The following is a 22,250-nucleotide window of genomic DNA, read 5'->3' on the forward strand; positions in this document are numbered from 1 at the left end:
TTTTAGCACCATTCCCAGAGGGCCCACACAGCACATTTGTTGATACTTGGCCAGGACCACTAGAAAATGAAGTAGTTGAGAAGACGACATTACTTCCCCTGATAAAATGTGAGAACAGAAATGTAGTCATTAGCAAGCTGTGCTTTCCACAGCTTGGGTAGAGAACTCCCTTGCCTTGGTTTGAGCTGGGTTTTCTTTGTTTGGGTTCTAGGGTAGAGAAAAGGAAGTGGGAGGAGATGAGGAAGGAGAAGAGAGGGAGGAGGGAGAATGAGAGAAAAAAGAGGAGGGGCGTGTAGAGAGAAGGATGGGAGGAGGTAGAGAGGAAGAGCACGGGGCAGGGCGAGCGGGAGCCGGAGGCAGTAAGAGGAGGGGGAGAGGAAAAGGGAGAAGGAGAAGAAGTTGTTTTGAATGCAATTTCAAGTACACTATATTTTGCAACAGGTATCTGGAGGTAAGGAAACACTTTATTGACTGTAGAGATGGAAAATGGGTTATCATTCCTATCAAGACATGTGCTTAAACAGATCTCAAATTTTGACTGATCTCTCCCAAATGCTCAAACGCACAGCCTACCAACTCTCTTCCTAACACGCCCTAACCTGACTTTCTATTCTTTGCATACGTTCACCAACCACATCCATTATCATAATGAGTAAAACAAGTAGGTGACAGTTCAATTATGAGATGTAATAAGGCCAAAGAGAGGTAATCACATTGGAAAGTTTGTTTTTTGACAGTTTATAACATCTTGAACTGAAGTGCTTACTGATTGCCAGCTACTTTTCTAACTTAAGCCAGATTTCTCTCAGTAAACAGTAGAGAAAATGAAAATATCAAGGAAGAATTACACTTTGGTTATTGCAAAGGTTTTCTGTCAGTTCTTATAAGCATCTAAAAAGGGAAGCCAAACTTAACCAATCTCTAGTTTTCTGGAAGATAATACATATGGTGTTCAGAAGTGTTTTTAGTGGATCTCTTTGGAATAAGTGTTCATATATGATTTTTTAAAAATATTAGTACATTTTTTCTTTGATAAAATCAGAGAGATTGAATGTCACAGAATTAAGAGGTACAGCACAGGGAATATAGTCGATGACACAGTAATAGCATATGGTGACAGATGGGAGCTGCATCTGTGGAGAGCATAGCATAGTGGATAGCCGTGTCCCATCACTATGTTGTACACCTGCAACTTATGTAACATTGTGTGTCAACTATACTGCAGTTAAAAAAAAAATAGGGGTCCCTGAGTGGCACGTGAGTAGGTTAGGAGTCCAGCTTGGTTTCAGCTCAGGTCATGATCTCAGGGTTGTGAGATTAAGGCCTGTGTTGGGCTCCATGCTCAATGCAGAATCTGCTGGGGATTCTGTTTCCCTCTGTCCCTCCTGCACATAATCAATCTCTCTCTCTCTCTCTCTCTCTCTCTCTCTTAAATAAATAAATCTTAAAAAGAAAAAAAAGGAAGAAAGGAAGGGAAAAAGAAGGAAGGAAAGGGAGATAGGCAGATTAGAACATTTGACTTAACTGGGGACACAAATCATAGCAATTATCACCAGAATATATTTGGAAGAAAATAATTAATATCAACACAAGTATCGTTCTATAGTTTATGGTAAGACACAGGAACTTTCCTCTGGCGGTGGGTTAAAGTTGACTTGTACATTTTCTCTTTTAAGCTCAGCTTAAGTGGTCTGAGGCTAGTGGAAAAGAGGAATGAGAAAGTACCATGCATATTTCTATGTGTCAGGCACGATAATGAATGTTCCCTGTATATTTTCATATTTATCTGCCATAATTTGTGAACATGTTTATGAGTCCCATTTTATAGATGAGAAAAATAAAATGTAGACAGAATACTTTTTTTAGGAGGCTTAATTAACAGAAAAACAGACTGTGTTGCCCAAGTCAGCCTGGTTCCAAAGATGTTTCTTTTCTGCTCTGTCATGCCTAGCATATTCGCTTAGGTTGGTAGTTCCTCCAGAGTTATGCATTTATTTATTTCAGGAAAATCTCTTAAAAACAAGGTAGAGGGTATAAGAAGAAAGGGGAAATGCATTCCTAAACAGGGTTTTAGGAAGTAAATTTACTTCCTTCTGAAAAGCGAACTGAAAAACCCAGAACTTGGTAGCTTTGGAGTTTATCTGGTGAAGATTGACTCCACTGCAGCTCCTGGGCAGCACTACTGGATTTAAGAGGCTTCTGGAGTGTTTTTGTTGTTGTTGTTGTTGTTTTTAAGATTTTATTTACTTATTTGACAGAGATCACAAGTAGGCAGAGAAGCAGGTGGGGGCGGGAGGGAAGCAGGCTCCCCGCTGAGCCGAGAGCCTGGTGGGTCTTGATCCCAGGACCCTGAGATCATGACCTGAGTCAAAGGCAGAGGCTCAATGCACTGAGCCACCCAGGCGCCCCAGGAGTGTGTTTTTAAGGTAAGATTTCATTATCCTGAAGAATAAATGGGCAGTTGACTGGAACGGAACCAGAGAGAACTCTTAGTAGATACGCTTTTGCGGTGGTGATGGTGACGTAGGGACCTTGGGAATTTGGACTGTGCCAGAAGGCTGGACGTATACTCACAATAACATAAACACCAGGAAGACCGGTGCCCTGGGGCCGAAAGCAATGAGGAAAAGTTTTGTCACAGGGTGAACTCACAAGGAAGCCATTGTGTACAAGGTACAAGTGTGGAGCATAGCTTCTCTGGGCATCCTGGAAGCTGTGGGTCTCTTGACTAAATACATACGCTTGAGAAGTAGTCTGAGCACTCTGTCCACATTTATGCATGCGGAGGCATGTGGAAGGTGGAAAAGAAAGCAGTTTGTGAATCACTCCAGGGATCTCATCTGATTAAACTATTTAGATAGGTCTTGAATTCTAGCAAATTTGAAGGGGGCCAAAGTGCTTCACTAGGGAACACACACACACACACACACCACTCTTTTTCTTCCATCTTAGAGGATTTTGCTTTCTAACTCTCAATTTTCTGTGGAAAAAGAATGAAGGAATTTAGCCAACTTCTATTGAAAAAAAGAAACAAACCATTGTTCACCTCCGTTTTGTCCTTGCTGCCTAACTGGGCTGTTTCTGAGGAGGTAGGAATGCAGAGACAAGGAGCCAAAAATGGTCAGGTCACTTTCTTTAGAATGTACTGCCTATTGTTATGGCTTTTTAATTTTAATTCTTCAAAAAGCCACTGTATTACTGAATGCACTAAATTGGTCATTTTGATATTTCCTTGTCCAAGCAAGCTGAAGCAATCTCATTTCTCATTATAGCTTTAAAGATTTCACATATTTCCCCTGTCTATCCACTTTTCATTTGTTACAGGAAACCCACAAAGAATAATTGAAGTTTTTATGGCAATATTTAAGGGTAATTGTTTTTAGGACTGTGTATATTCAGACTGTTTTTCAGGCTACAATGAAAGATGCGGGCAGCAGCCCTGTTTTCTGTACCCAGCCCACAATTTCACATAAGTGACTATACCTCTAAGTAAAAGAAAGCAGAAAAGAATAAAATTAATAGCCACATTTACTGAGTGCCTTTTTCTTCCATTGTATTGGACCCAGGAAACACTGTGTGTGGATTTATGATACGTAATGTAGCCAAGAACAACTCAACATTTCAGTTGAATATGTTTAATCTGTAGGAGTAAATACTTTATTTCCAGAGTAAGGAAACAAAATTTAATATTTAAGCAGTTTTCCTCAAGACACAATAATTACTCTTATTGTCAGAGGAAGAAAATTTCCTTCCAGAAAATCATAAAGTAAATGGCATAGTCACGCTTTAGGAAGCCATCGGCTTCCTCTTGCCTCTCTCCCTGCAGCTCTTTGGTCTTAACTAGCGGCAGACCCATTGTTCAAAGGACATAAAGCAGAAAGCAACATAAATGCTGTTTCCATTTCCTTGTGATAAAGGAACGTTGGGTGTCTGATGTCTTGTTTGGAAAAATATAAATCTTGTCTGTGGATCCATCTAGATCTTGGACTTGGTGAATGACTAGGGAACATGATACATTTCCATGACTCAACTGAGCTTCTTTCAAAATGTTACAGATGATGTGGGCACCTGGTTCATTTACTGCAGAAATACTGACATGGAACTGCAAATAAATCCTGGAAAACCAAACAAGAACTTGTTTGAGAACACAGGAGCACCCAGGGCATTCTGGATCACTCAAAGCCAGGATCACACACATAGGCCCTAAGGTCTGTGAGTTAAGAAAAGGAGTTTGCGAAGCATCCCTACTGTGTCCCTTCTTGCTACCTTTAGCTCTAGACCCTATTCTTCGAAGCTTCAATTAGCTGAGGACCTTAGGGAAACCTGAGAGAAATCATGTATCTATGTATATTATGACTGAATACTTCCAGATTTTTCTTTCCCTGATAGGGAGTTAGGCTTCAAAGTCTTGATCTTTATAAGTGGAGAACAACCACCATATAGACTTATTTATCATCCTTTCAGCAATTCAGAAAGGAAATATTATTCACTAACAAAGAAGTAGTTAGTGCATTAAGTCTGGATCTGGGCTGACCATCAGGCTTGCCTTGCAGGTTATATATGCTTTCATCTTTGCAAGACTTTGTGCAGGCAGGTGCAAGAGAGGGTAAACTCAGGAAAACACAGAAGTGGAATCAATGGTGACATTTTAATTGTGACTATAAATTTGCTGGGTGGGTGGGGATTGGAGTTCAAGATTGGAAAAGTCACTACAGAAAGGGAGATCAGTATTTGCAAATAAATTCAAGTATGTTTGGGAAATGGTCAGTAGATCAGTTTGGCTACAATGTTGCATTTATGGACAGCAATGGCAGAAACTGTAGCTCAAGATCTATGAGAGATGCATGTAATACTCCACAGCCATTGAATACACGACAATGATGGGTCGGTGGGGACAAGGTAATATTGTCTCTCCCCAGCTGGCCGCACTGTGTGTCTTCCACCATGTTCATTTCATTACTCTTATTCAATAGAGTCAAGTTCAGAGTGGATGGGCAGAGATGCACAGAATCTTTGGAGTTAAGAATCTTCATCCTTACAGGGCTAAGGGCATGAGCAAAAACAGAAGAATTCATGGAAGCTATCTGTGCTCTGAATCATTGTTTATAAACTGAACAAATTAAAAAAATATATATATAAACTGAACAAATTTAATTGAAGTACTACAGAGTCTAAGAGAAGAAGATGAGTGCTTAACGTCATATACAAAGACCCGGAACATTGGCTTCCATTTAGTCTCCAGAAACTCACAAAGAAAACCCACTCCCAATCAACTCAAATACAAATCATAAGTTTTTATGAGCCCATAGAGAGATGAGGCCACAGGGCAACCTCATAACCTGAATGGAGAAGGAAGACAAGCTCTTCTAAGCACCTAAACTGTATCATCTGTGGTAGATCATGAGGAAAAGACCTGACCGCCATAACTGTGAATACGGAGAATCAACACAATTTTAACAAACCATTAAGATATAAATATATATTAGTGTATCAGTCTAGAATAGTTGGGAGGCTGCAGACACAAGGGAAGTTCACACTTACTCCTGAAAACCACTAATTTTTTCTCTCTTTCTATGAGTTTGTTTCTTTTAGATCCCACATATACATGAGGTCATACACTCTTTGTCTTTCTCTGTCTGACTTATTTCACTTTGCAAAATACCCCCGTTTCATCCATGTTGTCACAAAGGACAGGATTTCTTCTTTTATGGCTGAAATAATAGCTCATTCTCTAAATATATGTCACCTTTTCTTTGTCCGTTCATTTGTCAGTAGACACTAAGTTGTTTCAATGTCTTGGCTATTGTAAATAATGCTATAGTGAACTCATGGATGTGACTGTCTCTTCAAGAGAGTAATTTCGTTTCCTTTAGATATATACACAAAGGTGAAACTGATGGGTCATAGGATAGTTCTACTTTTAATCTTTTGAAGAACATCCATATCGGTTGGCAGAGTGGCTGTACCAGTTTGCATTCTGACCAACAGTGCATGAGCGTTCCTTTTCCTCCACATCTTCACCAGTACTTGTTACCCTTTGGCATTTTGGTTATAGCCATTCTAACACTTATGAGGCAACATCTTGTTAGGGGTTTAATGTGCATTTCCTTGATGATTAACGATATTTGCACCTTTTCACATGCTTGTCAGACATTTGAGTACCTTCCTTGGCAAAATGTATATTCAGGATCTTTGTCCATTTTTAAATTGGATTATCAATTTATTGGTTTTTTTCCATTTGTTTTCTTTGTTTATTTGTTTTTGCTTTTGGGTTGTATGAGTCCTTTATATACTTTGGCTATTAACCCCTTATTAGATATATGGCTTGCAAATATTTTCTCCCATTCTGTAGGCTGCCTTTTCATTTTGCTGATTTTTTTTTTTCTGGGCATAACCTTTTTAGTTTGACAATTCCCACTTCTTTATTTTTGCTTTTGTTGCTTATGTTTTGGGTACCATATTCATAAAATCATTGCCAAAATCAATGTCAAGGAGCTTTTCCCCTGTATTTTTCTCTAGGGGTTTTGGTTTCAGGTCACACATTTAAGTCTGTAGTGCATTTCTGGCTAATTTTTATGAATATGCATGTGTGTATGTGTTTGTGTTTAAGAGAGAGTGTGAGTGGGGTGGAGAAGAGCAGAGGGAGAGGGAGAGAGAGAATCTTAAGCAAACTCCACGCCCGGTGCAGAGCCTGATGCAGAGCTCTATCTCAGGACCCTAAGATCATGACCTGAGTCAAAATCAAGAGTCGGATGCTTAGCTGACTGAACTCTTCAGGCACCCCAATTTTTGTGAGTGGTTTATGGTAGTGGTCCCATTTCATTCTTTTGCATGTGAAAATTTGATTTTCCTAGTACTATTTATTGAAAAGAGCATCTTTCCCCATTGAATATTCCTAGTTCCTCTCTCAAATATTTAGTTCATCACATATGCAAGGGTTTATTGTTGGTCTCTTGATTTTGTCCCACGTGTGTGTGTATTTGTATATTTGTTCTTTTTTTCCTCAGGGTTGCTTTGGCCATTGGGGGTCTTTTGTGGTTCCACACAAGTTTTTTGTATACACTGCTTTTTTTCTATTTTAATAAAAAATGCCCTTGGAATCTTGATAGGGATTGCACTGAATCTATAGTTTATATATATATTATATTATATATAATATATAATATATATATATTATATATATACTTGCAATATATATATATATAATATATATATATATATAATCAATCTATAGATTCAGTGCAATCCCTATCAAGATTCCAAGGGCATTTTTTATTTTTATTTTTATTATATATATATATATATATATATATATATATAATCAATCTATAGATTGGGTACTATGAACATTTTAACAATATGAATTCTTCTCTATGAACAAAGGATATATTTCCATTTATTTGTGTCTTATTTATTACTTTCATCAGAGTCATAGATTTCAGTGTATAGATCATTCACCTCCTTAGTTAAATTTATTTCTAAGTATTTTATTGTTTTTGAGGCTTTTATAAATGGTGTTATTTTATTTCCTTTTTGTATAATTTGTTGCTAGTGTATAGAAATGAAACTGGGCTTTGTATATTGACACCATACCCTACAACTTTATGTCTTTTTTTCTTGCCTGATGGTTCTGGTTAAGACTCTCAGCTCTGTGTTGAAAAAGAGTGGTGAGAGTGGATATCTTTGTCTTGTTCTTGGTATTAGAGTAAAAGCTCTCAACCTTTCACTATTAAGTATGACATTAGCCTTGGGCTTGTCACATATGGTCTTTATTATGTTGGGATATGTTCCTTCTATACCCAACTTGTAGAGACTTTATCACAAATGATGTTGAATTTTGTGAAATGATTTTCTGCATCTATTAGGATGATTATATGATTTTAACTTTCCATTCTATTAATGTGATACAGCACATTTACTGACTTGGGTATGCTACCATAAAACTTTGAAAAATAGGGGCACCTGGGTGGCTCAGTGGGTTAAAGCCTCTGCCTTCGGCTCAGGTTGTCATCTCACAGTCCTGGGATAGAGCCCCATTTCAGGCTTTCTGCTCAGCAGGGAGCCTGCTTCCCTTCCTCTCTCTTCTGCCTGCCTCTGCCTACCTGTGATCTCTGTCTGTCAAATAAGTAAATAAAATCTTAAAAAAAAAATACTTTGAAAAATAAATAAGGAAAATTTAAAAATAAAGTTTTTCAAAAGAAGTACTTAAATTATGTAGGGATAGATTGCATTTCCAGTGTAAACTCCAACCATGTTTTGGACAAATGCAAGACAATATAGTTCCAAAGTTATCCGGAGAAATATATACACAAGAATAGCCAAGGAATTTGGCTTACCAGATTTTGACATATTTTGTAAAGAAATAACTAAAGAATATGAAGCTTATGAAAGAATAAAGAGTTCCTTTAACAAACACAGAAGTCCAGGAATATATTATGTATTTATTATGTTAATATGAATATTAATATATTAATTATATAAAACATTGTAAGTTAAAGTAAAAGTGACATTTCAAAGCAGTAATGGAAAGATAAATTATTCAACAAATGCTACTGTGATGTTTGTTTATTTGGGGGAAAAATATGACTCTCTGTGAACTCACAATATAAAATGCACGTAAATTAGATTTACTTTCTCCACAATGAAACCATAACTGAAAATAAGAAAATTAACACACATATCTGGATGGATGCAGTATATTTGCAAGGATGCAGTATATTTGCAAGGTGAATGTCTAATATTAGCAATATATTAATTAAAAATACAAGTAATTGGAGCGCCTGGGTGGCTCAGTGGGTTAAAGCCTCTGCCTTCAACTCGGGTCATGATCTCAGGGTCCTGGGACCAAGCCCCGTGTCGGGCTTTCTGCTCAGCAGGGAGCCTGCTTCCTCCTCTCTCTCTGCCTGCCTCTCTAACTACTTGTGATCTCTGTCAAACAAATAAATAAAATATTTAAAAAATATACAAGTAATATCAGTGCTTGGGAAGCTCAGTCAGTTAAGTGTCAGACTCTTGATTTTGGCTCAGGTCATGATCTCAGGATCATGATATCAAGCCTCACACTGGGCTCTATGCTCAGTGTGGAGTCTGCTTGAGATTGTCTCCCTCTCCTTCTACCTCTCCCCCTGCTAGTGCTCTAAATTAATTAATTAATTAAAAACACAAGTAATAGGGAAAAAATGAGTAAAATGACTATCCAGATTAACTTGGAAAAATTAACTCTAACTTGTCTTATATAGGCAAAACAACAAAACAAAAAAAAACAAAAAGCCAATAAACTTAAGATATTAAGATAATCAAATTTATTAACATATTCACATTTATTAGATATCAAATAAAATCAAACTATACCAGTGAACTAAAAGTTTCCTACTACCAAAACAACATTGTTTTTAAATTGTAAACCCTCCAGTTGTCAAACAAGTGATAGAAAGTGCCCTCCTATATTTTAATGAAAAGGGTATAAATTGGTTCTGCCTTTCAAGAAAGCAAATTAGGGGAATATATCATAAGAAGTAATATTCACACCTCTTGACCTTGTAATTCTATGTCTATGGATTTATTCTAATGAAATATAGCCAGAGATGTTTACCAGGCTTTATGTATGATGACATTTATCACATCAGTGTCATTTATAACTAATGAGAAAACAACCCAATACTAAGGGATTAGTTAAATAAATACTAGTATGGCAGTGTCATGGACTATTGCTTTTATAATAATTAAAATCTTGCTTTTTTAGAATAATTAATGACTCAGGGAATGTTTAAGGTATAAACATCTTTAATAATATATACACATGTAAGGAAAATATACTAAAATAGCCATGATTATTTTTAAGCAGAGAGTTGGAATTTTAAATACTTTTTTGTTAATTTTGTATATATCTTAACTTTTCACATAATTGTCTATATTTAATTTTCCAATTCCCCTCCATCCCTTCTAACTTAAATCCACTCCAATTAGGCTTTTGCCCATAGGAAACTCTTGATAAGTCCAACAATGATGCCTTCGTTGCTAAATCTAATGGCCATATTCAGTTCTTACCTTCACTTGAACACTACAGCCTTTGACCTGGTCGATTCCTCCCTCTTCTTTGATAGACTTTCTCCACTTGGCTTGCAGGACACCACCTCTGCTTAGTTTCCTTCTAAAGTCACTCTCCCCAGCCTCCTTGCTGATCCTGCTTTTCTCCCTGAAGAACCCACAGCTCAGTTCTGTCTTTTCCCAGTTCATTCACACTAATACCCTTGGCAAATTTACGCAGTCCTGTAACTTTCAATAACCATCTTCAAGCCCAAATGTATACCTCCAGCCTGGACAAGTGTCCTCCATGTCACAATCGTATATCCAACTGTTAAAATCCATATAACTACTTTAATATCAAATCGTGGACATATCAGAACAACAAGTCTAAAACTGGATTCCTGGTATTATCTCCCCCTAAAGGCTGCTTTTCCCACATTTTATTCTCCTTTATTCTTTTTTTCTCACCCTTGACCTCTAATCTCACAGAATAGATCCAGCTGACTCTATCCTAACATATATCAAAAATCCAACTGTGTCTCATCTAGACATTTGTTTCCTGAAAAACTATAATCTCCCACTAACTAATGCCTCTGACTCTTCCACTGCTGAAGGATCTGTTATCAACCCAGCCATCAGACTGCTCTTTGGAAATGTAAGGTGAATCATCTTACATTTCTGACCTATAAAATGTTACCTGTTTCATTAAGTAAAAGGAAAGGCTTTACAGAGCCAAACAAGTCCCTGTATGATCTCCATACTTCATCCTCACCCCCAGCATTTCCCTGAGTTCATCTCAATTCTGTCTCTCTCACTCGTTCTGCTCCATTGTACACCGGCCTCTTGCTGTTCATGAGATATGCAAGGCATGCTCCTACCTCAGGACCTTTGCACTTACTGCTACTCTCTGCCTAAATACTCTTCTCTAGATAACTTATAGTTAACTCTCCCTCTTTTTTTTAAAGGCTTGTATTTATTTATTTGACAGAGAGAGACACAACAAGAGAGGGAACACAGCAGGGGGAGTGGGAGAGGGAGAAGCCGGCTTCCTGCCAAACAAGGAGCCCAATGCAGGGCTGGATCCCAGGACCCTGGGATCATGACCTGAACAGAAGGCAGATGCTAAATCACTGAGCCACCCAGATGCCCCAACTCTCCCTCTTTTATTAAGATTTTATTTAAATTTTATCTTCTCAAATGGTTACCTTGAAAACTCAATTTCAAAGCAGAACCTGAGGGGCAGGGAGCAAAGGGTGGGCAAAATGAGCAAAAGAGAATGGGAGATACAGGCTTCCAATTATGCAATGAATAAGTCATGGTGATAAAAGATAGAGAGTAGGAAATATAGTCAATGGAATTATAATAACATTGTATAGTGACAGATGGTAGCTACCCATGTAGTGAATATAGTGTAACACACAGAGTTGTGGAATCATTATGCTGCACACCTGAATGAACATAATTTGTGTCAACTATACTTTAGGTTAAAAGATAATAAATAAAATATAAACAAAACCTGCCTCCCAACTCCAATACCCTGATCCCTTTTAATCCTCACTAGTTGTCCCCTATAACTTGGGTAAATATTACCATGCTTAGATCCAATAAGAGAGGGCCCTGACCTAGACTCCACATTTAGAAGACACTATCCTAGCCCTTCTCCACTGAGTCTTCTTCATGGGCCAAGGAGCATTCCCACGTAGAAGCATAGGCTTTCCTTCCCTGGACCGAGATCCAAATAGCAAGCATCCTGTAAGATCTTCTTCCCTGTGCATGTGCCCTCAGGATATCCCATGACATTAGTATATGGGAGTTTGGGTGACAAGTGGCCAAGGAGAAGCTGCTGAGGAAGTCACCTGAATAGAGTTTGGAAAAAGTAGATCAGAGTGTGATGTAGGTGTGCATAAAGCTCTTTGCATGCGAGGTGAAATAGGGCTGGGATGAAAAGGTGACCGAGCCAGGAACAAGCTCTCCATTTGCTTCAACTCTCTTGACTTCGAACTCTGAAATGTCTGAGAATCATAAATCAGCTTTTGGAAAACAGATATGTTGGGCAGCAGGTCTGCAATCCATGCATTCCCTTTACAAAGTTCTGGCGAGAAAATTCTTGTTGAAAAAAAAGGAGGTTGGCTTATTCCACAACTCACAGCTATGATTGGCTTTCATTTGAGCTTTCTTTTTTCTTTTCTGCTAAGCTGATGGCAGTAGTCAAATATATTCACAGATCTGTTTTTGACAAGGGAGGCATTGTCATTTGCTGCTCTCGAGAATATAAAACTTTTCTGGAAGACAATTTGACAATATATATCAAAAGTGATGGAAATGAGTATATTTTACCCTGAAATACCACTTCTAAAAATGTACATTTAGAATAAGTAGACCCCAATGGATCATCTTTGTTTGGCAAATATTAAAAATTACATCATCTAGTATTTGATCTATATTGAGGGCCTCCTTTTCTGTTCCTTTATGGGAAAGCAAGTTTACTTTTTGCAAGTTTTCTTCAATGATGACTCATGAATGTTGAGTGTTGTTTCCTTGGCCATGCAGATTTCTACTGGCAACAAGGACCTCTCAATCCTATTATTACTTTAAAGGAATTTCACTAGATCTAAGATTTTAGGCATAGGTTTAACTGCCAAAGTGTTCCCAAAATGAGAGAGTTCTCCCTTGCAAAATGGACCTAAGTTCTAGACCTGGGTATGGCTGTATGATTCTGCACAAGTCACCTTAAAATTCAGAACTCTGAGTCCTTCCTCTGTCATGTGAGGGGATTAGACTAAATATTCTTTAGGGTTTATTCTAGCTCCAGTTTTTATTAATTTGTTCCAGGTTGTAGGATACAGCTAAGAACAGCAGGAAAGTTTACATCATAATCTTTTTTTTTTTTTTTTTTTTTTTTAAACTGGAAATTTGTAGGGGCGCCTGGGTGGCTCAGTGGGTTAAAGCCTCTGCCTTCAGCTCAGGTCATGATCTCAGGGTCCTGGGATTGAGTCCCACATCAGGCTCTCTGCTCAGCGGGGAGCCTGCTTCCTCCTCTCTCTCTGCCTGCCTCTCTGCCTACTTGTGATCTGTCTGTCAAATAAATTAATAAAATCTTTAAAAATAAAATAAGTAAACTGGAAATTTGTACCTCTTAACCCCCCTCAATTGCTTCACTTCAATCCTATCCACCTCCCCTTTGGGAACCACCAGTTTGTTTTAAAAAATTAACTGTTTGGGTGTTTTGTTTGTTTGGAATATATTTGTAATCTTGGGAGCCTGACCAAGAGAGTCTGGTTGGCAAGAGTCATGCCCAGCGGTAACCACAGAGGGCAGAAAGTATTAACAGCACCTGCAGGAAGGCAGGCCTGGGTGATTTGACATTCCACTTGACAAAGAAAAGTGTTGGTCCCCCAGTTAGGATGACTCTAAACTACAGGATAGGGGTGCTCTTTAACTCTAGTGGAAGAGTTTGGCCTCTAAGAAAAGATTATCAGCCTGGGATTCATCCATTGTGGTGTGGTGCTCGCTCCCCTCATTATAATTTGACTTTACTCTCAAAATGTCTCCCATATGCATCCACTCATCTCCACGTGCCCTGTGACTCCCTTACTCCAAGTCACCAACTTCTGCAACGTCTCTTTATCTAATTGTTGCCCAACTTCTGTTCATTTACCACACAGAAGCCAGAACAATTTTATTGCAATTAGATTATAGAACTCTTAAATGGCTTCTTACCACTTTAAGAGTACAAATCAAACCCTATTCATGGGGTATAAATCCCACCATCAGGGTCCAGCCCAACTTTGCAAACACATCTCTTTTCTCTAGAGTCTACACACCACTATATCCCAGCAGGGATTTAGATACACTGAATTTCTTTGTGTTTTTCCAATGAATCCAGCTATTTCTTACACTGGGTCCTTTACAGCTGGTTTTTCCCCTAGAACTTTCTTCTACCAGATCAGCATGTATCCGTTTGATAAAAAGTCATTTGCTCACTGCTCACATTTGCTCACTTGCAGAAGTTGGTGGGACATTCTTGGCTCTGAGCACCGCTACGCTTTCAACTTGCCCCAAACAGAGAAATATAAATGTATCACTAAACATATAATTATGAGTAAATATTTATGTAGTATAGTAACTATAAATATAAATAAAAACATAAATATGTAATAAATAGCATGAATATATATTTGTATATTATATTAAGTATATATAAATATTTTCTGCATTCTAATTTTTAAGTATTTCAGTTTGTTAATTAACTTTTTTTTATTTTTAAATTCACTGAGGTTTTCAAAATCTCAGCCATTCTGTCTCAGGTTCCCTGGCTCTCCTACAAAGAATGGTTACCCACTACCATCAGCAGTAGCATGTTCTCACACGTGATCCTGTTCTGTCTTCATAGCCTTTAAAGAGTCAGAAATATATAAAAGTTTTCCCAAATGGAAAAAGAAATCCGTACCACTTATGCTTTAGCATTTATTACCAAACCATACCTTAAAATGAAGTAATTTGATAATTAAGATATTTTAAATGTTATTTAGAAATCAGGAAATGTGGAAAAAAATACTCTTGCATGACAATCCAACTAGGAAAGAATATAATATTTTGGCTATAGGTAGCTTTATTCTTTAGATGTTTCCACCATAATAGTAAATTTTACAAAGTAATTTAATAAATTGCCTTAATTTAAATAGCTATGCTTTCTTTTCCCTTGAAGACATCCCTCTTTTGTGATCAGGGCTTGAAGAACAGTAAAACCAGTTCTGCACTCATCTAGGAACCAGCAACCAGAAAAACATGATGCAAATTTTTAAATTAATCTAAAGTTCAAACCTCTCAGGAACTTTTAGGAAATCAACAGGAGATTATTATAAAACAGAATCAAGAAAATCTCACAAAGTGATCTTTTTAAAAATCTATTAATGCACTGTGCTTAGTTAAGCTTTAGAACACCATATATCTTATCACTGGATAAAGGGGAATGAAGAAAATATTACTAAGTCTTTATAAGATGATCTTTAGCTCATGAAGGCTACCAACAACTTATTCTTAAGTAATCAACACCATTTTGTTACTATTCTGAAATAAAGTGCTGTATGGCTGCCTGTTGGCTATAATGAAGTCACAAGGTAGCGTGTCAAAAGGTAACAGAATCCGAAGTGACATTCCCATTAATAGGAAGGGACATCTTTGTTTGCAGAAGTAATAGCATTTTCATCCAAAGCCATGACCTGAGCAACCTACCATGCAATCTTTGCCTACAGAGTTTTTTCTGAATTTGCTTGAGTATAGGATTATAATAAAGAAACAGTAAACTAGTATTCGTCTTCAAGTGTCTGTGAACAAATGAGCAAGTTAGGTAACTGACGATTCTAGACTTTCTTCTTCTGTTCCCACTCCTCCTATTTCCTCTCTAATGGAGTATATGTTAGTGTTCATGAACAGAACGTTCATGAACTGACAATGGTGACACATCCTTATGAGTCCACAGGTACTGCCTGGTAATTATCAGGGAGATGGGTTCAGGCTCTGTGCTCAATGAGCTGTTGGGTTTGTCCATGAAGCTGTTGACAAGCATGGCAATTAGTGTCAGGCAAAGAGAGGTCAATACAACAAAATCTGACAAAATAACTGACTTTCTGTTTAATGTACCTAAATATGATCTCAGGACTATAAATCAAAATTGAGGAAAAAAGGTGAGATAATTCTATTGTTCAGGTCATATTAGAATGGCAGACACTGTGTGTCACATTGTCTTTTTGATCTTTAGAATTCATTTCCATATTGGTAGAGCAAAAGGAAGTTCAGGAAAAAATAGAACAATAAATATTTTGCTATTTGATTTAAATCAGCAGTTGCTCTTCTGCATATCCATTTTCCAGGTCCCTAACTACCACAGGTATATCTTTTTTTTTAGATACTCAAAATATTAGGAAGAAAAGTAATAGGCAATAAGCAATCAGAACCTATGGGCACTAAAATCAATCTGAAAAGATGTTGACTGTAAACAACCAATATGATTTTCTACAAAGTCCTCACATCAATCTATGACTTTTTTCCATAGGCTTTCATTGATTTCATTATTATGAACTCTTCTACTTTTCAAAACATCAGGTTATTCAAATTGTTGAGACCACTTGTGAAAAGCTAGGAAACCATAGTCAGTGTAGTGTATTGAAAAGACCACAAATTCAAATCAGTAAAACATGACCAAATATACTCATCCTGAATAAATGACATTGGACAAAGTATATCACCTCCACAAGCATCCCTTTTCCTAGTCATGAAATAGAGATACAAAATACAGAGTTGTTTAAAAATAAGACAATGGCTAGAGAAAGCATAGTCATCTAATAGAATGGTGTATAAATGTTACAAATGTCACACATACTCTAATCAAAGCTTTCTGTAAGTAGCATATCCTAAGACTAATGAAAGAGATCTTTGTATCTAATCAGAGCTTTTTATTATTTTTTTTAAGATTTTATGTATTTATTTGACAGAGAGAAATCACAAGTAGATGGAGAGGCAGGCAGAGAAAGAGAGGGAAGCAGGCTCCCTGCTGAGCAGAGAGCCCGATGCGGGACTCAATCCTAGGACCCTGAGATCATGACCTGAGGCAGCGGCTTAACCCGCCAAGCCACCCAGGCACCCCTAATCAGTGCTTTTTAATTTGACAAAAGAAAACAAGGGGAAAGGGAGTAGTAAAGTTGGTCAAACCAACAAACAAAAACAGAGTACAGATTAGCTCATATTCAAAAGACCTGTAGCTGTTACATCTTGGTGAATTTTCTTTAGGAAATTTTAGCTTATTATCAAATAATGTATGATAAAGTAAGCTAATCATAAGAGAGTCAAACACAGATAAATATGAAATTTAAAAACGTTGTTTTCAACAGCTTCATCTTTCCTGGTATGATCCATTTAATGAAATGATAAATAATCCCTTGCTAGATTCACCTTACAACCTGAGCTTTAATTCTGCCCAAGGACCAATTCTCTTTTTTTTCTCCCCTGCTTGACCTTGTTTGAACACTGTTTCTGTAGTCAGGGTATGAGTTTTCGCAGTGATTAGTAGGAATTGCTCACTGGCTTAGCCGAAGATAGGTAGGCGGCATTGAAATGGTACTATAGAAACACTTTTGTGAAATGCTACAGTGGTAAAAATTATATAATGTACAATTTATATTGGAAGCTCTTTCTCTAAAACTGGTATTTAATATTTATGTTTTTATTGAAATTTCAGAAATTAAATGAAATTGAATTGAATGATGTAGGAGAGAAGTCCTTCGGGATGACTCTAAAATACTACTATGAAATCTGAGGTCCATTGTGTTTTATCATGTTATCCTGGCTGGTTGTACCCACTTAATAACATTGTATCCTTGTTTTAGCAAAATTAACCACCCTTCCTTTCAGCTCTCTGAGAAATCGTGAAAGCAATTTGGCAGTAAGATTATGAGCCTTAAAAATACTCATAATCATTGATGTCACAATTATACTTCTAAACACCCAACAAAAGAAATAATCTAAGATATAGAAAGAAGAATCTTCATGCCAAAATATTCATCTCATAACTATTTATATTTCCAAAAATATTGGAAACAACATATATGGCCAGCAATAGATAAATTCTAGTACAAAATCAGGTTTATTCATAATATGGGAAATTTTACAGCTGATAAAATGTTTACAAAATTTTGTAGCTGCGATTATGCTAATATTACAATATTAACTGAAAAACTCACAATAAAATTTTTATATAAACCATGATATGAAAGATACTCTGAGACAAAAGGTTGAAAGAAATATACCAGAATATTAATGTTGACTTCTTGTATAAAGGGAATTTTTTCTACTTCTTCTTTGGACTCTTATGTTCTTATTACTATGTATATATTCCCTTCCTAGTCAGAAAACAACCCATAAAAGATAAAATGATATGGGCATCATTTAGCTGTAGAAGAATTGGCAGTTAAGGGAAATTTTTCAAATGTATAGTCGTTTAAAGATTAGATCTCAGAGGAAATTGAACTTTCTAAATAATACTGAAAGTAGAGTCTTAGCAAAAAATGGTTTTGATTCATTACTGAGTTATTCCTCTGGTATATGGGTAGATCTGATAATAAGACTCTGAAAGTCTTTGAAACTTCTATATCAAAAGCATCTTTTTGCTTCCTAAATCAACCTGAAATTTGAAGAAAAACATGTTGGTGATTTTTTAAAATGTACCAGGCTATGGACCACCTTTAGAACGCTTGCTCTGGGTATCTGACATTCCAGAAATATATCACCATGCTGTGTCATCCAGGAAAGACATCTTGATGAGAGATCACTTGCAAGGCATTGAGCAGCTCCTCTAATAATATGCTGCTTGAATATACCCTTGACGTAACTGATAGCTATGGAAGGAATTGTCTAAAAGAACCTCTAAGAATCTCATAAGAAAAAAGACACATGGTTTAATTTTTCAATTATACATTATCTTAATGGGGAGAAACATGGGCATGAATGTGTTTATAGCATATAGGGGATACGCGATAATATAGACATACCTTATTTTAATGTGCTTTGCTTTATAGCATTTCACAGCTACTGCATTTTTTTTTTTAACAAGTTGAAGGTTTGTGGCAGCACTGCATCAAGCAAGTCCACTGACACGATTTTCCCAACACCATTTGCTCATTTTTTATCTCTGTGCCACATTTTGTTAATTCTCACAATATTCCAAGCTTCTTCATTAGTATCACTTTATTTATCACGGGGATCTGTGATCAGTGGTTATACCTCTCTGTAAGCTCAGATGATAGTTAGCATTCTTCAGCAATAGCAGATTTCTTAACTAAAGTATGTACTTTTTTGTTATTGCACATTTAATAAAGCACAGTATAGCATATACATCATTTGTATGTGCACTGGGAAACCCAACAATACATTTGACACACTTTATTGTGGTATTTGCTTTATTATAGTGGTCTGGAACCAAACCCCCAACATCTCCGAAGTGTGCTTGTATAAAGTAAGTCTACCCACAGAAGCATGGCTTGGAAAGGAAACTTAAGGTATGGCTATCAACTGAGTAGAAAGTATTTCAACTAGAGGAAAAACAGTTATGGATAAAAAGGATTTCCAACATATTGCTACCTCTCCCATTTCCTTCCGAATATAGACTGTTAAGAGAAAGTTGTTCCTTATATAAAGGCAGTGGGTTTTGCATATTGATTTACACCATCTCTCATGCAGGATAATAAAGATCACTTAGTGGTTGAGAAATGAGATTTTCTTCCAAGTGGATCAAATGGGGGAGAAATAGTTTCCAAAGTTGATGTAGATAATATTTATAAGACTGTATGTCATGAGTGAAGAAATAATTTATTGCATAAATTACGTTTAAAAAGAGCAAACAAATGAGTGTGAATCATTTTTAATGAGACCTGATACATACATTGTATATGTACCCATATATAAAATTTATATAGATTCGTACATAGATATCTATGTGTATAAAATGTATATATGTTTTCTCCCCCCAAAACTCATGTCCCAAGAAGTGACAAGTTAACATAATTCAACAATTTAGGTAACCATTAATAGCTCTATTAATGGTTTACATCCACAAGAACACAAGGAGAGGGAAAGAGAAAGAAATTTCTTTTCCTTTCCCAGAGATAACTGGAAAAGGTCAATCACTGCCAAGATTCTTTTTTTTTTTTTAAGATTTTATTTATTTAACAGACAGAGATCACAAATAGGCGGAGAGGCAGACAGAGAGAGAGAGGAGGAAGCAGGTTCCCTGCTGAGCAGAGAGCCCGATGTGGGGCTTGATCCCAGGACCCTGAGATCATGACCTGAGCCAAAGGCAGAGGCTTTAACCCACTGAGCCACCCAGGCGCTCCCACTGCCAAGATTCTTACTCTGATTTTAGTCTCTGCTTCTTTCTTCCTACTGGTTGGTTGGTTTGTTTCTTTCTTTCTCTCTTAAAGAGTTATTTATTTATTTTAGAGAGACAGCCCACAAGCAGGCTTTGGGGCAGAGGGAATGAAAGAATCTCAAGCAGGCTCCACGTCAACACAGAGCCCATCTCAGACCCGCATCTTAAATCCCTGAGATCATGACCTGAGCCAAATTCAAGGTCAGATGCATAAACAACTGGGCAACCCAGGTGCCCTGATTTCTTTTTCTCTTATTGCAGACTGGTTTCCTCCTATAGTGAACAGCGTGGCCTTCAATCATCTCCAAGCCTCCCTTCCAAATGTTCCACCACCAGGCTAATTCTCCTCTCTTAGCTCTAATATTCAAATTCATGGGAAGGAGTCTCACTGGTCCAAATTCTGTCCGATATGCCTGCCTACATCCATCCTCTATTATATTTGGACAAATTTGTAAGCAGAAATATAGCAAGCACTTCTGTTGAAAGCTCCTGCCCATGCTGTTCAGGAATTATGATTTTTATGAGCCTATGTACACTTCATAATAGCCTCTCCACTTTTAAGAGCTAGACCACAAAAGTAAGTTAATGCCCAAATTAAGTGTAAATTTCTCTAAAAATTAACTGAAAGGTGGTGTTATTGCACTTCCCCCTGTATTCATGTTAAATATTTTATTTATTTATTTATTTATTTAGATTACTTTTATTTATTTTTTTTTTTAAAGTAGGCCCTATGCCCAGCATGGGGCTTGAACTCACGACCCTGAAATCAAGAGTCACATGCTGGGACGCCTGGGTGGCTTAGTTGGTTAAGCAGCTGCCTTCAGCTCAGGTCATGATCCCAGCGTCCTGGGATCGAGTCCCACATTGGGCTCCTTGCTTGGCAGGGAGCCTGCTTCTCCCTCTGCCTCTTCTGTCACTCTGTCTGCCTGTGCTCACTCTCGCTCCTCTCTCTCTTACAAATAAATAAATAAAATCTTTAAAAAAAAAAATAAAAGCGTCACATGCTTTGTGGACTGAGCCAGCCATGTTCCCCTTTGTTAAATATTCTATAATTAAACTTTTTGCTTTGAAATTATTATAGATGCATATGCATTTTAGAGAAAGATCACAAGAACCCTTTATCTAGTCACAATAAAAATCTTGCAGCAGAGGCACCTGGGTGGCTCAGTGGGTTAAGCCTCTGCCTTCAGCTCAAGTCATGATCTCAGGGTCCTGGGATCAAGCCCCACATCGGGCTCTCTGCCTGCCTCTCTGCCTACTTGCGATCTCTGTCAAATAAATAAATTAAATCTTAAAAAAAAAATAAATCTTGCAACAGTGTACACGTGTAATATCAAAACTAAGATACTGTCATTGACATGGTCAGAAAGGAAAACAGCTGTGTCACCACACGGATCCCTCATGCTTCCCCTTCAGAGCCACATGCTCTCCCCCAACCACATTTGGCAATCACTGACCCGTTTTTCATTTCTGTATCTTTGTCATTTCAATAATGTCATGTAAATGAAATCATACACTATGTAGCTTTGGGAATTGGCTTTTTTTTTCATTCACCATAATGTTCTTGAGATTCATCCAAGTGGTTATATGTATCAATAGTTTGCTCCTCTTTCCTAGTGAGGAATGTTCCCTGGTTAGCATGCACCACAGTTTCCTTAACAGTTTACACAATGAAGGACATATGGCTTATTTCCGGTCTGTATGTACTACAAAGAAAGCTGCTATGGGGGCACCTGGGTTGCTCAGTGGTTAAGTGTCTGCCTTTGGCTCAGATCATGATCCCAGGGTTCTGGGATCGAGCCCCGCATCAGGCTCTCTACTCCATGGGAAGCCTGCTTCCCCCTCACCCACTACCTCTGCTGTGTTCCCTCTCTCACTGTGTCTCTCTCTGTTGAATAACTAAATTAAAAAAAAATCTTAAAAAAAAAAAAAAGAAAGAAAGCTGCTATGAACCATTCCTACTAAGGTTTTTATGTGAACACAAGTTTTTGTGGGATAAATGCCCAAAATCCAGCAAAAGCTGGATTTACATCATACCTGCATATTTACTTTTTATAAGAAACTGCTGAAGTGGGACACATGGGTAACTCAGTTGGTTAAGCATCCAACTCTTGATCTCAGCTCAGGTCTTGATCTCAGGCCGTGTGTTCAGACCCCTAGCATGGAACCTACTTAAAAATTTAAAAGAAAAATGAAATGGTTAAATTATTTTCCAAAGTGGCTATAGCATTTTATATCCCCACCAGCCATGTATAAATGATCCAGTTTTTCTGCATCTCTATCAGCATTTCGGGTTATTTGC

At 37.3% G+C, this 22,250-nt stretch overlaps 1 long non-coding RNA gene across 1 annotated transcript; it reads left to right on the forward strand.

The window, feature by feature from the left end:
• Positions 1 to 2,156: 2,156 nt before the first annotated feature.
• Positions 2,157 to 21,354, forward strand: LOC131820326 (uncharacterized). Its single transcript, XR_009349583.1, has 3 exons — positions 2,157 to 2,426; positions 18,990 to 19,079; positions 21,315 to 21,354. It is a non-coding gene; the product is annotated as an uncharacterized LOC131820326 (long non-coding RNA).
• The last annotated feature ends 896 nt before the right edge of the window (positions 21,355 to 22,250 follow it).

This window comes from Mustela lutreola, chromosome 18 (assembly GCF_030435805.1).
Source record: "Mustela lutreola isolate mMusLut2 chromosome 18, mMusLut2.pri, whole genome shotgun sequence".
Classification (NCBI taxonomy): Eukaryota; Metazoa; Chordata; class Mammalia; order Carnivora; family Mustelidae; genus Mustela; species Mustela lutreola.